We start from the raw sequence: 16,383 nt of genomic DNA on the forward strand, positions 1-16,383 counted from the left end.
CCTGTTGACTGTATTGTGCCCTCTCTGTTGACCCACATTTTCTCCCATGAATGGAGTGTGTCATCTCTCACATTCATTATAAGAAGTCTTGACAGTTATTTAATTGTTGGATGAGATAAGTGCTGTGTGTTCTATGGTCATCCTCTTTTGTACTTGCCCTTGACGTGCTTGGAGTCTGATTGGTTCTGTCAACAGCTGGAAGGACCTGGTCACAATAGCTGCCTTACTGTGTAAGAATGCAATGTCTGCAGGCCATTACTGCTTTACTCTTGTTTTATTCATTGTACTCTGAGTCTATGGAACCTACCTGGATTTATTTGTCATTTTAATTTTTTTTCTGTGTGTGAAGTTAGTTGTGTGTGTTTTGTTCAGGATCTGGGGTTGTGGGTCCTTCGATGGGTTCTGAGGATTTGTGTGATGGACAGTTTGTAGGGCATGATAGTGTTGAGCCCTTAGAGGCCCAAATTGATCATCAGGGTTCTTTATTCCCTGTGTTTAACTTGGTGTCACATAGGATTCTCCTGGAGTAGGAAGTGTTATAAAGCCTTTTCCTTTATATACTAGTTATGCCCTCTGAGAATTCATGTAGCAATATGAACAAAGGATTATCCCTGCCTTAAAACTAAGAGGGAAAAAAAAAAGCCTTAAAACTGAGGACCAAAGCCTGTGGGACAGTCTAGTAGAAACATTTCACAGAACTAGTGTATTCCTTTAGGCTCATCTAAGAGTTCTTGAGGGTCAACTATCTCCATTTGGTCCCCTCGCTCTGCTGTCCTCTGCCCAAGATAATAAGTTTAATCAGTACCAATAGGACCCAGTTGGAAGGAGCAAGGATGTGTCATACAATTTCCTTGGGAATTCCAGATACAGCCTTTTTGCACATGATACTTGATTGCTTAGTTCAGAGGATGATTTACTCTTTGGGCCATGCTCTACCACAGGATGAATATTGAATTTACCATCATTAAATCACAACATGAGAAGACAATGTTGGATATGGAGAAAATGACACAGTCAATAAGTGATACCATTGAGAAGTACAAGGAATTCATAGAAGATAACGATTCCTACAGGTGAGTCCCAGACACAGCTGAGACCCAGCACTAGGCAGGGAATGCTTGTGGCCTTCTGGGACTTTGTACAAAAGTAAAAGCTCTAGTTCTATACTCTCTGTTTCTTAATAGGAGCCCTCCCTTGAGTCATGGGTCTTGGATTTGTACCTCTTGGACTCAGTTTTCCTAAGTGTGAATATTGTCCAAGACCCTCCAGTCTTTATTCTTCCAAATTCAGGATCTTCTGCATCGAAACCATTTCCACCATGCTGGGAATCTCAAGCAACCCTGACCTCTAGGGTTCTGACAGCAGATTACAAGATCTGGGATCCATGACAAAAATGGAAAGAGTTTATACCTTTTGGGTCTTCTCTCTCCCTAAGAGGGCATTGCCCTCTCCCTACTGATGGTTTTCTGGTACTACACACATATGAGCAACCATGAGGAAGTTTTCCTCTTCTGTGATGTATATGGAACACTCTTGGTGTAGGGTTATCAGAAATATTTTGAGACTTGTTACATGTGGCTGGTCTCTGGATTTGACCTGCCTCTATTTGGTACTTATGGATATACAGTGGACTCTAGTCTCGGGCTTTCTGGGGATCAGAGCCCTTGCAGGGATCATAATATTTGGAAGAGTGGCAGGCAAATCGAAGATAGGTGAGAATCAACATTTATGTTTTATTTGTTTGTGGTTCAGCATCAGGCACACCCACCTCCTGAAAGAATGCAATCAATTGAAGAAAAAAAGTAAGGATGTTGCTGAATGAGAACAGAAAGCTGCTGGTAGAGCAGGCTGACCAGGAGGCATCCTTTGGTGAAGAAAAGAGTTCTGTGATGAGACCAGCAAGAACATACATCCCAAGTGCAAAGCAGCAGCAGGTAGGATGATGTGTATCAGAGGCAGATTTCCCTCATGGCTAACCATACATATAGACAATCAATGTAACAGTCCACCAACTTATCCAGGCACTCACCTCTGTCTCCTCCAAGTGTTTATTTAGGTGATCATCTACAAGGCTTTCTGTGGAGGTAGACTTTTCAAGAAACTGCATGTTTAGCAAACAAATTTTTCTGCCCTGCTATAATCTGCAGTTCACTAGGGGAGATTAGTTGATTACACATCACAACTCTACATGCTATTAAGTTTGAACGGTGCTGGGCTGGAGCCTTTCTTTAGAATAGTAGAGAGCTTTGAAGGAAGATGTAAAGGCTTGTAGCCCATTTGCTTTATGGAGATCATGTGAGATTCCAGGTAGGAAGTAATTTGCAGGGATGATAGCTTAGTGGAATTGACAAATAAGTGGATTTCCTTGTTGCCTTTTTGGAAGTTTTTGTCCCCCACCCCCACCGTTTCCCCTGTAGATTTTGATTCACACTGACTGACTAGCAGCTTGCCAGTCCTAATTTCTTTGAGTGCTGTTGGAGTTGGAGTTCCTGGGCCTTGTGGTCTGGAGCTGGCTGAGTGAGCAGGGATGTAGGAAAGGCTTCTCACAATCTCAGGTTTGGTGTGAGAGTTTTGAGGCTTCATGAAAAAAATTTCTCCATATATACCCCTCATTCTGACCAAGAAGAATGTTCTCTAGAGGTTTCTATTTCTCTACTAAGAATACTAGAGTTGAATTTCTCAGTCGAAACATCTACACTGCATATTCTAAATTATTTGGTCTTCTAGCATGACAGATTCTTCATTGTTTTTTGCTCCTAGCCTTGCACAGACATGCTGTCCACCATGGGCATGTGGCCTCTATTTCAGGATCTATCCATGCAGGAGAGTTTGAAGTTTCATCCCAACACTGGTGAACTGCCCTTAAATGGTTATTCCTTCCTCTACCTCTACCCACTGAGGAACTTCTCAATTCTGCATTTCATCAATGAGGCATTTCATGCCTAGTCTGCATGGTTATCCTCCATGAGAGGTGACAGATTTGCTCCAACCTTGACAATTCTATGGCCTTATCTTGAACCCACAAGAGCTCTGGATGGGTGCCAGGTAACCTAGGAAAATTAGCATTTCATCTTCAAGCACCTGAACCTATAGGTCTCCATAAACTTCTATCTTTGATTGTGGATGATCTTGTTCAATTAAAAAACCACACAGTCTGGAAGGACAAAGAAGAAATATAGAGTAGGGACAAGAAAGAAGGTTCTTCCATTAAGAACATTTTTCTTTTTTTTTAATTTTTTTATTTTAAATATTTTTTATTATTACGTATTTTCCTCAATTACATTTAGAATGCTATCCCAAAAGTCCCCCATACCCTCCCCCCCACTTCCCTACCCATCCATTCCCATTTTTTTGGCCCTGGCATTCCCCTGTACTGGGGCATATAAAGTTTGCGTGTCCAATGGGCCTCTCTTTCCAGTGATGGCCGACTAGGCCATCTTTTGATACATATGCAGCTAGAGTCAAGAGCTCCGGGTACTGGTTAGTTCATAATGTTGTTGCACCTACAGGCTTGCAGAGGACCCAGAGTGCATCTAACAATCCTATTAATGAGTCTCTGGTTGAATACCATGCCCTCTTCTGGCCTCCGGAGGAATTGCATGCATTTGGGGCACAGTTGTGGTCCTGTGGGGATTTCTAGAGCCCCCTCTGGTCACCCCTAGGGTCCTGCCCTGCAAGCCTGGCTTGCTTGCTTTTTGCTGGTTTTGCTGGTACCAGGTGCGGGTTGTGGCAGGCAAAACATACATATAAATAATAATAATAATAATAATAATAATAATAATAATAATAATAATAAAAACAGTGCTCCAAATTCAAACAAATAAACAAAACCCAAAAAGGCTCCAAATGTGTAGTCACACTAATATTACCTAAAAAGAAAGCCATGTCCCAACATGTCTGGGAAATCTCAACATGGGTAGATGGAGGTACTTTTCTGGAAATTCAGTATTTCTGCTTTACAGTTATCACCAATGCTGTATATCAAGGAAATGAGAGGCACATAGCTCTGGGTTTCCTGATTTCTTATGAACCCCAAATGAATATTCATTTCCTAAGAAGCTTTAGAGCAATAGAGTTGTGACTCTCATTAATTTGCTCAGCATGACTATTACAGGAACATGTGAATGCCATATACCATATTTTAGGGGTACCTAAATCTATGACCTAAAGGATACAGTATATATCCATTTTCTATCATGAAGTGCTTATACACAGAGTAGGCCATGACATCCATGCCCCCCAAAATGTACCTTTGTGAAGCACTGGCTGTCTGGTAATTCTCGATTTAGACCATGATGCCTGGAGGTTACAGAAAACCATCTTGGCCTGTGAATTCTGGAGCTCCAGGAGTGTGACACCATACCCAGCTAAAAACGCTGGGCTTGAGTGTGTAGGCTTTGAACTTGTTTTCTTTTTGTTTGTTTGTTTTTTAATACATAAAAGTGCAGACTTTTCATTCAGTATGGGTTTAAAAAGAACCTCTCTGTACTTAGTTGGATCAGTATATGCAGTGTATATAGCTTCAGCAAAATATCAAAATAGTGACCAGAAAAAAGAAAGAGAAAATAAAAATCAAATCTGCACACTAATGTAACCAAAAACGCTAATCCCCTAAGCAATCAAAACCCAAAACAACAAGGGCAGTTTAGTGGCACTGAATTACAACATGTGGTCAACTGTGAAGACAAGGTAGAAGGGCGGTTTCAGATGTAATAGCCTATCAAGGCAAGCGTTGCCATGTTTCTTTGGGGGCTTTGTAGTTTAAGTCTTTGTAAGACTAAGGATGACACATGTTACAGGATTTTGCTCAACGTTTTTTAACTTTACTTAACAACCCTCCATTAAATATTCTTGGTGGCAGGTGAGGACAAGTTTTAATTTACAGTCTTAGACATTTTCTGCTCTCTGCTGAGCAGCTCTGGATGTGCTTCTGCCTTCTCTGAAGCCCTGCCTGGTGCAACCTCAGCAAGAGGGGAAGCCCATACACCTCTGTGTGGAAATACACTGCCCCTGCATACCCGGAACATCATCTAATCTCTGCTCATGTCTTTCAACTCCTAAGAAAATGAATGTCTTCTTGATGTACAACAATAATTTTGTAGCATAAATATAATATAATATACCATAAACAATATAGTATAGAATACAAATTCTAGCAACCTAAGTGTTCTTGATGCTTTGTCCTGGAAGCACATAGCTCCCCTCTCCCTTTTTCTGACATGTACTACACACAGCAGTACAGACCTGAGTATGGTATTGCTCCCTTCTCTCTGAAATGGCTGTTGAGCCTAATGAACTTAAAGCTTTGTTCATCCCCAAGTCTACACATTTTACATTAGCTGCAAATAGTGATGTTTCTTAGGTTCTCAGCTTGGAGCATGATAGAAGCTCTTATTGTCCATAAACAATTGTTTCTTATAGTGACCTTGTCCAACCCTAGAACTTGGAGAAATGAATGACTGCAGCTATAAACTACAACCAGTAGAATTCTCTGGAAAGCTCTTTTACAACATTTATACTTACACCTTTTCAGATAATCAGTGTGAATCTCTAAAAGGTATTCTATTGCTGCTACTCTGAGGATGAAATTTCCAGGGTTTGGACATGCCTCAATTGCCTCTTGCCCCAGGCCTGCTTCCCTCAGCCCCTAGCTCTCTGGACTCACAAAAATCAATAGTCTATAAATCATTAAGAGACTCTTGGAGTCTCCTGACAAACACAGCCAAAGGATGTCTCCCATGCCTTATATTGGGACTTTTTATTTGATAGCCTATGGCTCTTGGGGAAGACTTTTTTCCCAGTAGCATCTCTCTCTCTCTCTCTCTCTCTCTCTCTCTCTCTCTCTCTCTCTCTCTCTCTCTCCTCTCTCTCTCTCTCATCCTTCTCAAATTAAACCTCTCCCTGTTTTATCCATTTTCCTTTTCATATCACCTTATCACCTGTATCCTGCTAGCCTATTCTACTCCCACGGTCTCCATTTACATTTTTGTTTTCTATGGTTACTGCAGATTGATACCAATTGAATAGTAGTGAGCTTTTTTGCAGTATTCTACTCTCCAGAACACAGACAAAAGATAGAGAAACATGAGAATTAAATGATACTACACATCAAATGGACAGATTGTGCAGAATATTCTACCCAAGTACCAAATAATAAACATTCTACTCAACAATCCAGGGACTCATCTCTAAAATAGACAAGTTTGTGGGCCACAAAACAAATTTGAGCAAAACCAAAATAAGTCCATATACCCTATTGCAACACAGTACAGTAACATTTAAAACCAACAGCAAACAAATCTATAATAGGTACAAAACTCATTGTGATCAAAGAACTCAGTGCTGGTTAATGATATATAAAAGAAGAAATCGAAAAAGAAAAAAAAAAAGTAGGAAATTTCCAGGAAAGAACATAATAACAGTATCTCCAGCACATGTCAAAATCTGTTCTACAAGGGAAATTAATATCTCTAAGTTCTTCCATTTTTATAATATTTCTTCAATTATATGTCTGGGATTTAAGGCCATAAAACTGTACCACCAAACTGCAGGGTGGGTCTTTTGTACCTGGTTAATCCTATTTGGAAATGTCCCCATACATATATCTGTAGGTTTTACCTCATTCAGATACTAGGTAGATCTTGTTTGTTTGTTTGTTTGTTTGCTTTTTGAAACAGGGTTTCTCTGTATAGCCCTGGCTGTCCTGGAACTCACTTTGTAGACCAGGCTGGCTTCAAACTCAGAGCTCTGCCTCCTGAGTGCTGGGATTAAAGGCATATGCCACCATGCCTGGTCCACTAGGAAGTTCTTAATCCAGTAAATTTGCGAAAGAAAGTAACCATTAAATGTATATTTGGAATCAAAAATTTCAGAAAATGTGTCTGTGGCCATCATGGCTGGAGAAAATGGCATCAGGCAGTCAGGCAGTCAGTCGTTGTACTGGAGCAGTAGCTGAGAGATTATAACTTCATCCTCAACCTGAGAATGAGAGGGACACTAGGAATGCCATGAGCCCAGTGAACACACACACGCACGCATGCACGCATGCACGCATGCACACACACACACACACACACACACACACACACACACACACACACTAATGCCACATCTCTCAATCTTCCCCAGTTACACCACAGAAGAGCTGGACCTGCCACTCATCTGCAGTGAGGTAGCCAGAATTCAGGGGAGGTACCCTTTCTGCCCTTATCCTTTGCCACCTTAGGTAGACAAGAATGAAGCCCAGGGGACAAGAGAGAGTGACAGCTTACCCACCCCTCACAAACTGTAGCTGTTAGAGCATTACTCCCACCATATCACCTGGGCTGCACACTAGAGCTGAGACAGGTTGCAGGAGCAACAGTGACCCAGCCCCAAGAATGTGAGTACAGCAGAGATGACTCTGCCACTTGTCAGCTGAGCTGTGGCATGGGCATGGGAGAGAGGTTGTCCCCAATTTCTCAACCCTGTGCCAGGTAGGGGAGCAGGACTTAGGGCCATACAAGTGTTACACCTGGCCCTGCTTCTCACCAGCTGAAACACTCAGGAGGGCAGGCCCTGCAAATTGCCTGGGTAGCACAGAAAGATGGCCCTTGTCTAAGGATATTATATCACAGCAACAGGAAAAGAAATGAAGTCACCATAGTTTTGAACTCCTGAATTTCAGAATTGAGGATAAAAATCCTGTATTGATTAAGGCATCCACTTTGTGGTACTTTGTAATGATAACTCCAGAAAATCAACATGGGACTTTTCAAATGGCTATTCTTCAAACATTTGCTGAAGTTTATTTCAGGGGAAATGATGTCAGCCTCCACTCACATGGGATCTGTTTGTTTCCTGTAGAATGTACCAGGCTTGCATCTTTGCTGTTTGTTCAAGGGCTTTTTAAAAACACGAACACCTCCTGAAGGGGCCTCAGATGCAAAATTTCTAATCTTGCCCTTTCCTCCCTGCCGCAGACCCTCTGGGCCCCTCTGTCTCCATAGAACTGGTCTGTAGAGTAGGTGGGCAAAGCTTAGGATTAAATTGACAAACAGACACACACAAGAGAGGTGTTGAATCTGAATGTAATGTCAGGTCGAGCATTAGACTAGTTTATAATACAGCAAATTATCAGGAGCTACAAATCACAATAAGACAAAGTACACTGAAATTTACCAGATACAAGCAAAAAAGGAATTTGCAAGAACTGGATAAACGTTTACAATAGAGATCAACAGCCCTGCCTAGGATCAGCCTAATGCCAGGCAAGAATTTCACACTTTAGTGTTAATAGCACCAGGGGTTTTTAACTCTTGACAGGCCTCAAGATTATTGTAGTGTCACAGACCCCTAAATTCCTAGGCCTTGTAAAATCTTATCTTGTCTGGAAAATTCCCCATTTATCAGGAAAGTATATCAACTTGCTCTTTGCATGGAATGTAGCCTGTAGTAAAGATTTCTATCTCAGTGAGATTCCCAGGCTCTTTCTGCAGATCAACTGGGCTAATGGCCATTTTATTGTAATGCTTAATTAGTTACTGAATAGGTTAAACTCCTCGCTGTATTCTGGAATCTTGGAACACTGGGAGAGGCTTTAGCTATGTCAGAATTCAATCTTAAATGACACTTATAATAGGATAATGCTTAGTAGAGGGCACGTGGATCCATACACTAGACCAATGCGGGAGTGGAAAATTAATTTTATGGGTTAGGGGGATCGCTAGACTCTAGGAGGGAGTTTCCTTGAAACTCTTTTCCTCATGGCCAGCTTCCAAGCTTCCGCTTGTCAAACTGACCTAACTGGAGAACATGGCTTTCGCCAGACTCCAGGAGGGAGCTTTCGTGAAACTCTTTTCCTAATGAGATAGCTTCCAAACTTTCGCCTGTCAAGCTGACTCCACCAGAGTACGTAGCACCTCCCCAGACCAATTGTCTCAAAGTCCTGATGACTTCTTATTAGTTTGCTCCAAATCTCTCTTTCTTGGGAATACAGAATACTGCTCTAATGAGGGAGAAGGTAACATTGTGGCTTAGAGCAGTGCCTGAGTATTAGAATAGTCATTAGAGCTTCCTGGAAGACACCTGTGCCTGATCCCATCCCTGCTGTTTAGAGTCAAAGACTGTAGAGACTGTAGGGGTGAGCCTTTAGTAGAAAGACACCTCCAGAGGTCAGCATGCATCACCAGGGTTGACATTCACTGAAGCTCAAGGGCATTGCCCCTGGCTTTTCCCAGCAGGAATAATAGAAAAGAAACTGGAGATATTCCCATCACAAGTTTGTTGTGGATAGCCCTGGGGCTAATTATATAATTTGTTAATTCTGTTCTCCTGTGAGTGGTTGTGAACAAGGAATGAGTCAGCACTCAGGTGATTTCCTGTAAACCTGATTCCTATTTTAATTTGTAGAGCTGATGATTGGGCAGGTAAAAGGGAAGGTGGAGCAGAAGGAGGGGGGAGGAGAAGGAGAAAATGGAAGACAGAGAGGACTCAGGGGAGGAGGAAGAAGGAGAAAAGTGGAGCAGAAGCACATGGTCTGGAGAAACTGCAAGTTTGAAGGTGTCTCATAAGCTCTGAAAGATGGTATTGTAGCAGTAGATCTGCCCTTCTAGGTGCACTGCATGTAATCATATTGTATTGTTCCTTGCTGGGACATATTTGGGTTGGAGAGAAGTACAGCAACACAGGTTTTATTCTAGTCTACTTTCCTTTGATTATTAACACAAAAAAAGAAACTTTCAACAAATCTCAGTAGGTCTTTCAAGTATGTAGAGACGACAGTACTATAGCTGTACAGAGTAGAAGAAAGGCACCATGATAGTGAGGAGTAGATGACATGCAATGAAAACAGTAGGGGCAGCCTAGGGGGTTACCCAGGACCAAAGCCTTTCACTAAGTACTGAATGCCTTATGCATTTATTTCTGTAAGTACTGAATGCCTTATGCATTTCTAACTTTTGGCTCTGCTTACAGATCATCGTTCTCTGAAGAATGGAAAGTCAGGGACAGGGCATGACATTCTTCAGTGGTTGTTAGATAAAAAATTTTTATAAAAATGTGTGTGTGTGTGTCTGATATATGTAGTAAACATGAACATTTTAACACGGAGGGATACACACATTTGTGCCGTGTCTAGGTCAGATAAGAACATGAAGTGTCCTGTTCTATTATTTTCTGTCCTATTACTTGCAGAGAGTACTTACTGTCTGGGTCATCTTTCCAGGTCTTCCTTTATTTAAATGTATTTTTCTCTCCTCCATGTATCACCCCACTGTATATCCTCTTAGGATATAATTTGGCCAGAAGACATATGCTATGGTTATGGTGTGGTTAGTGCATAGGTTGTGTGGGGAGTAGAGCAAAGATGTATGATGTGTGGTGTGATTTCAGAGTTGATGAGATGGTTGTTGCAGAGATTTGTTTAGAAGGAAGGAGATGGATACTGTTAGGTAAGAGATTTCAAACTACAATATACTCTAGAAATATACTCTAGTACTTAACACTGTAGAAGGGAAAGTTCACTCCCCAGAAACTTACTATATATTTTATGGAGAACTTAAGTAAATAGTTCAAAGTCTCCAAATGAAAAGATGTGACAGGGTGGACAAATGAAAAGGCTCATCAGAGGTGGTAGTTTCATTTCTCTTGCTGTGATGAAATATCCAAGGCAAAAAGTGTCTTAGGAAATAAACAGTTCATTTAGCTTACAATTTCATGGGACTGTCTATCATTGCAGGAAGTCATAACAGCTGGTGGTTCACATTACAGGTCTCATCACACTGACAGTCCAAAGCAGAGAGAAATGAACACATATATGCTCACTAGCTCACTTGAGTGCTTGCTTGTGTTCAGCTCAGTTCTCCACAGGAAGACTGGGGTTGGCTAGTGTAGTGTAGTGAAGTGTAGTATAATGTAATGCTTAATGTTTAGCGTGCCTGAGACCCTGGACTCCCTCTCTAGTAATGCCCACTTAGAAAAGCTGAAATCAGAAGAGCAGGTGACAGATCTTGGGACAGATTTTGAGAGGGAGACCGTAGGCAATGAGTTGCAAACTCAGCTACCAATGGATTACCTCTTCTGTAGAAGTACTGTGGTGGGTAGCAATTGGCCAAATATCTCCAAGGAACTGCTAAAGAGAAATTGGTATGTTCTCCACACACAACACACACACACAGACACACACACACACACACACACACACACACAGACACACACACACAGACACACTAATGTGACAGACATCTGACCTGATGGATGTGCCAATTACCATCTTCTTCAGCAATGTGATCTTACCATTGACTTCTGGAAAGTATCCAAGAGCAATCCCAATGGCCTTTAATGTTTCCTGAGTGGGTATTAGACTTCCATGATGAACAACCCAAAACAAAATAACCTAAAACTGCCCCTGGGTTTTTCATTTGATAGTTTATGGGATTTAGGGGAGGCATTGTCAGCATAAGAGATTAATTCTATTTAAACATCGTTTATATGATTTGTATATTATAATGGTTCTACAATTGTTGGTTTCCATGTAGCCTTTCAAAAGTCTTCAGTCAGTTATCCCACCTCCATACTACCTCCTTCTCTTAGTGTGGTTTTACTTTTTTGCACTGCAAAGGTGTGGAAAAGCCACTGGGCAGACCAAATGCAGAGATGTTAGACTATATTTGCCAATAGCCCACTGTCTGGTATTGACCTGGATGGAAATGCAGATACACTACTTAGATGGTAGAAAAATGTAGCCTTGGATGTGGGAGGTTGAAACTGGGCTTATATTTTCAATATTTTAGTACATTTTTGTCTTGGCAAAAGCACGGCATCATATGGGCAGACATGGTGCTGGGAGTTCTGTATCTGGAACTCCAGGAAGCAAGAATACCTGTCCTGAGCTGGTGAAACTTTAAAGCTGTTTTTAATAACAGGAATTACAGAGGGCTACAGACAGAACATAGTGTTTGCGCTTCTGACTATCATGAGCCTAAGGGTCTGTCTGAGGCAGCCCTGTTCTTACACTTCACCATACTTATGGCCCTTCGGCTTGGGACAGTCTCAACTCCAAAGAACTCAATCTTTCAAATCATAACACCCTGAACAAACTCCAGGGAAGGGAGACTGAGTGAAGCATAGGCAAAGTTGAAAAGAAAATGGTAGCAGGCAAGGATGAAAATAAACAAGGATGAAAATACACAAATATGAAACATAAACATGCTCATAAACACCTGGGCAAAAACACATACACACACACACACACACACACACACACACACACACACACACACACATCAAACCAATAAAAACACTGCTATATTACAGCACATTTCCTGACAACTGAGTAAGTATTGAGACCTGAGATCTGTAATTGATTCTTAAATTAACCCAACTTGTGCTGCCTGGGCCTGTGCTGATTTCCTTTCAGGAACTTTTTCCATGCAGATATTTGCTGCTTCTACAAGTATGATATAGAACAGCCAAATGGGTCCTCTGCACACACAGGTGGGTCCACACAAGATTCAAGGTTCTAAAAGAGAGAGTTCAGAAGAACATCCTCCAGCAATCTCCAAGCTGAAATATATTCTGCTCTCTAAACCTAGCTTAGCTACTTCTCATAAGACTCTCTAGCACCAATAAAAACAGTTAGCCATAAATATTATCCAGTAGCTGCAATTCAACTCATTATAGTTCATGTGATATAATGCAGGACCAGGAAGCAGGAGTAGGTAGGTTGGTAAGAAGGGGAGTGGAAAGGGAATTGGGGGAGGGTTTTTTTTTTTTATGACGGGAAATCAAGAAATGGAATAATGTGAGTAAAGAAAATACCCAATTTAAGAACACAGTTGTGGGCACACACACACACACACACACACACACACACACATACACATTAGTAATGTCAGGCAAAAAGAGGTTAGTGACTTAACATGCCTTGATTTTTCTGAAATGCAGCACTCTGCAAAACAGTTAGAGGGAATCTGTACAGAAGCAAAGTCATGTCTATGATACACTCAGCAAAACAACATCAGCAAAGGGATGCAGTGTAGGATTCCATGAATCCACTTGGTGAAGCCAGTAAGACACTCATTAGATTCCAGGGGTTTATTTTAGTGCAATGAAGGCAAAGGAGTCTAAGTTTTATTTTTAAAATGCTTACATGCTTAACTTTTTATTACTAAAGAGTTTAATTAGGAAACAATAAAACTGGAGACTGTCCTTTTGTCCTAGGAGTGTACTGGGAGCTCTGCTCTGAGATAGCTGCCATAGAAAAGATCGGAGGACCTGGTTCCTAGATAATTCCGGAAGTGACATCCTGAGTCACCTCTCCATACCATAGAGCTGGAAGGGCTTGCTGTCAGGGGTCCAGGAACTCCTCTGCCTAGAAAAGAAAGCTAGCAGTGACCAACTGGGAGGGGGACAATAGCGTGTGGCTGGATTGGAAGTGGCCATGAAGGTCACATCTTGCCTGGTGTCCTCACCTCCTGACACAGGGGTCTGAGTATCTCCTGTGATCCCTGCCAGCATCCACGAGGCAGGCAAGAGAAAGAGTGCTTTGTGAAGGCCCTGCAGCAGAAGACAGACACAGAAGTGGAACTTCACGAAGAAGCTTGATCCCAGGGCCACTGGAGTCTTAGGACCAGTGGATGGAGAGCCATGATAATCCAGGTATGTTGGCTTCTGTGGTCCCTCAACCAACACCAATGCTTTCCTACCAGGCCAGGGAACCATCTTTTGTGACTCCGAGGTGCCTGGACTCCTGCCCCCTGACCTCCAAGAGCTCCACACTCCCATCGTAGAAGGATAGGCTGTTGTTTTAGGTTCCTAAGTGTTCTTTCAATAGGAACATCGAGATCCTTGGAGCCCCGTTTTGTCACATTTCTTCAGCTAGCTGTTTTTGAGCACCCCTTTTGTGCCCCATATCATACTCGTATTCTAAAGGTACCATGCCTGCTTTGCGATTTTTTCTCACATGGGTGGGCCTCCAAACCCTGGGTCTGGAAGTGGTAATGAATGAGGGAAGGGCTGGGAAGGGGAATCTGAGGTCACATGGTAAGATTTGGAAAAGGTGGGCTGGCCTATCTATGTTTTCATTCACTTTTAAGTGTTGGCAACATGGTTTCTCTTGGTTTAGTAAGGCATTAATTGTTGAAACACTCAACTGTGGGTAACATGTAGCCCAGGTTTCTTGTATAAGACCACCTCTGGTCTACCCCCTCCCTACTACTTCTTTCTGAAGTTTCCATCATGATGAGATAAAACTCATGAGAAGGCACAGTGAGCCAAGTTGTGTGTCTGGCACCTGAAGGAGACAGCATTGCCTTCCTCCTTGTTAATGAATTGGCACTTACAAAAACAAACAAATAAAAAAAATCCAAAACACTAAAATGTTTGTATAAAATTATAGAAAATAACACCATGACCTTCCTAGCTATGAGCAATTGAACCTCATAACAGTTAATTGAGACCAAACCATACAAAGATCTCTCCCTGGGAGGTAACAGAAGTTTCAAAGATGCTGGTCAGACAGCTTAAACAAAACAGGAAGTCTCAGGTTCAGTGACAGACCTGTTTCTAGGGAATATGTTACAGAAAGACTGAATAAAAAACAAACGAACAAACAAAAAGATGCTGTCCCAATCAATCAATCAATCAATCAATCAATAAATCAATAAATAAAACCAAAAAAGAAAAACTGAACAAAACAAGTGGACATTTAACACACCAACAATATACATATTGGTACAGACATGCTTATGCCACACACAAACACATACTCTCTCTCTCACTATATATATATATATATATATATATATATATATATATATATATATATATCACTCTCTCTGTCCACAAATCATAAGTGAGTAGAAAACTATGAGGAGATAACAATGGATGGTAGAGAAACAGTTGAATGGGGACTATGGAAGGCTTATGTTTAATGTGAGACACTGGACTCTGCTATCCATCCCATGGGCCCTAACATTTCTTAGGGGGCACATTTCTTAGGCTAGGTTGAGAGTGTTAGTGAAATTTCATTCTTGAAGCCTCACAACTCTCACACCAACACTCAGCCTGAGAGAAGCCTTTCTCACATCCCTGTTGATCCAGCCAGCTCCAGAATATAAGCTCTAGGAAAGAACTCTAGCAACACTGACATAAAACAGTCCTGACAAGTACCTGCTCAGGCTCTTTCAGTGTGAGCCAAGATGTAGGCAGAGTGATGAGACCATCTTGCAATGCAGGGAAAGGGGAGAGAAAGCATACAAGCCTCCCCCCAAAGGCAATGATTTCCACTCATATGGCAATTCCACTGGGATCTAATACTTGCAAATTTTGTCCTGCCTGTGATCTCACATGACCCCTAAGAAGCAAATGACTTCATCAATCAACATTCTGTGCTACTACAATGGAGGCAAGCACATAGAACACATTTAGCATTAGTAATAAATTTCACTAATACTTGTGTACTGTGTGTTCAACCTATCTATCATAAGGAAATGCAGCTTTTAGTTGAGCAGGATTGTTTACTTCCCAAACATGTAGTTTCTTGAAAGAGGATAACTGCACATAAAGTCTTGGAAATGATCACAGAAATGAACAACTGGATGAGACATAGGAGAGAGCATGGATAAGGTACAGGATGGTTGCTTAGGCTTGACTGTGTTTAAGGTTAGACATGACTGCAACCTGCTCCTCATGATTTATGCACCCTACCTGCTGCTGCTTGGTACATAGGTCATTGGTTTTCAGGCTGCCTTCTTTACACAGCCTCTTTGATTCGTTGGAACATTCTTCTAATGCAATCTGCTCCTCTAGCAACTGTCTGTTCTCCTTCCACAACATCCTGACTTTGTGCTGGAGATGGTTAGATTCACTCTGGAGGTGGCAGTGCCTGATGCTGAGTCACAAACAAACAAATGGTTACACAAGTCAGCATCCATCTTCCTCCCACTCCTCCAAGGACCATTTCTCCAATAATGGGTCCTGGTGCCCAGACAGCTCCAGACAACTGTCCAGATTGGCCACGGAGCATCACATTGAGAGAGATCAAATCCAGAGGACAGCCATATTTTGGAAGCCAAGGTACATCTGTAAACCCACTCACTTATGTGAAATATCCCATAATTCTCAAATTGTAGTGTCTTGAATTCCTCCCTTCCAATTTGTATCACTTTGATCTGCTTTTTTGCCTGATTGCTCTGGATAAAATGTCAAGGACTATGTTGAATACATAGGGGAAGAGGGCAAAGTCTTTCCTTGTCTCTGATTTTAATGGGATGGCTTCAAACTTTTCTCCATATATTTTGATGTTGGCAGCTGGATTGCTCTATTTTGCTCTTATTATATTCAGATATAGACCGTGACTTTCTGAATCCTCCAATGCATTTATCTTGAAGTTGTATTGTATTT

The 16,383-nt window shown here is 41.6% G+C and overlaps 1 protein-coding gene across 4 annotated transcripts in view; it reads left to right on the forward strand.

The window, feature by feature from the left end:
- The first annotated feature begins 1,009 nt into the window (after positions 1-1,009).
- The window catches only part of Gm2959 (predicted gene 2959), a 69,346-nt gene continuing 53,972 nt past the window's right edge, over positions 1,010-16,383 (forward strand). The window contains exons 1-4 of one of the 4 annotated variants that reach the window (XR_001781234.1): positions 1,010-1,073; positions 1,753-1,934; positions 2,761-2,851; positions 13,464-13,638. The gene's annotated coding sequence lies outside the window, so the exon portion shown is untranslated. Of the gene's footprint in view, positions 1,074-1,752; positions 1,935-2,760; positions 2,852-9,954; positions 9,974-13,463; positions 13,639-16,383 lie in introns of those variants that run through there. The other 3 variants (XR_001781236.1, XR_001781235.1, XR_001781237.1) reach the window with 3 other exon arrangements.

Source organism: Mus musculus, chromosome 14, assembly GCF_000001635.26.
Source record: "Mus musculus strain C57BL/6J chromosome 14, GRCm38.p6 C57BL/6J".
NCBI classification, from domain to species: Eukaryota; Metazoa; Chordata; class Mammalia; order Rodentia; family Muridae; genus Mus; species Mus musculus.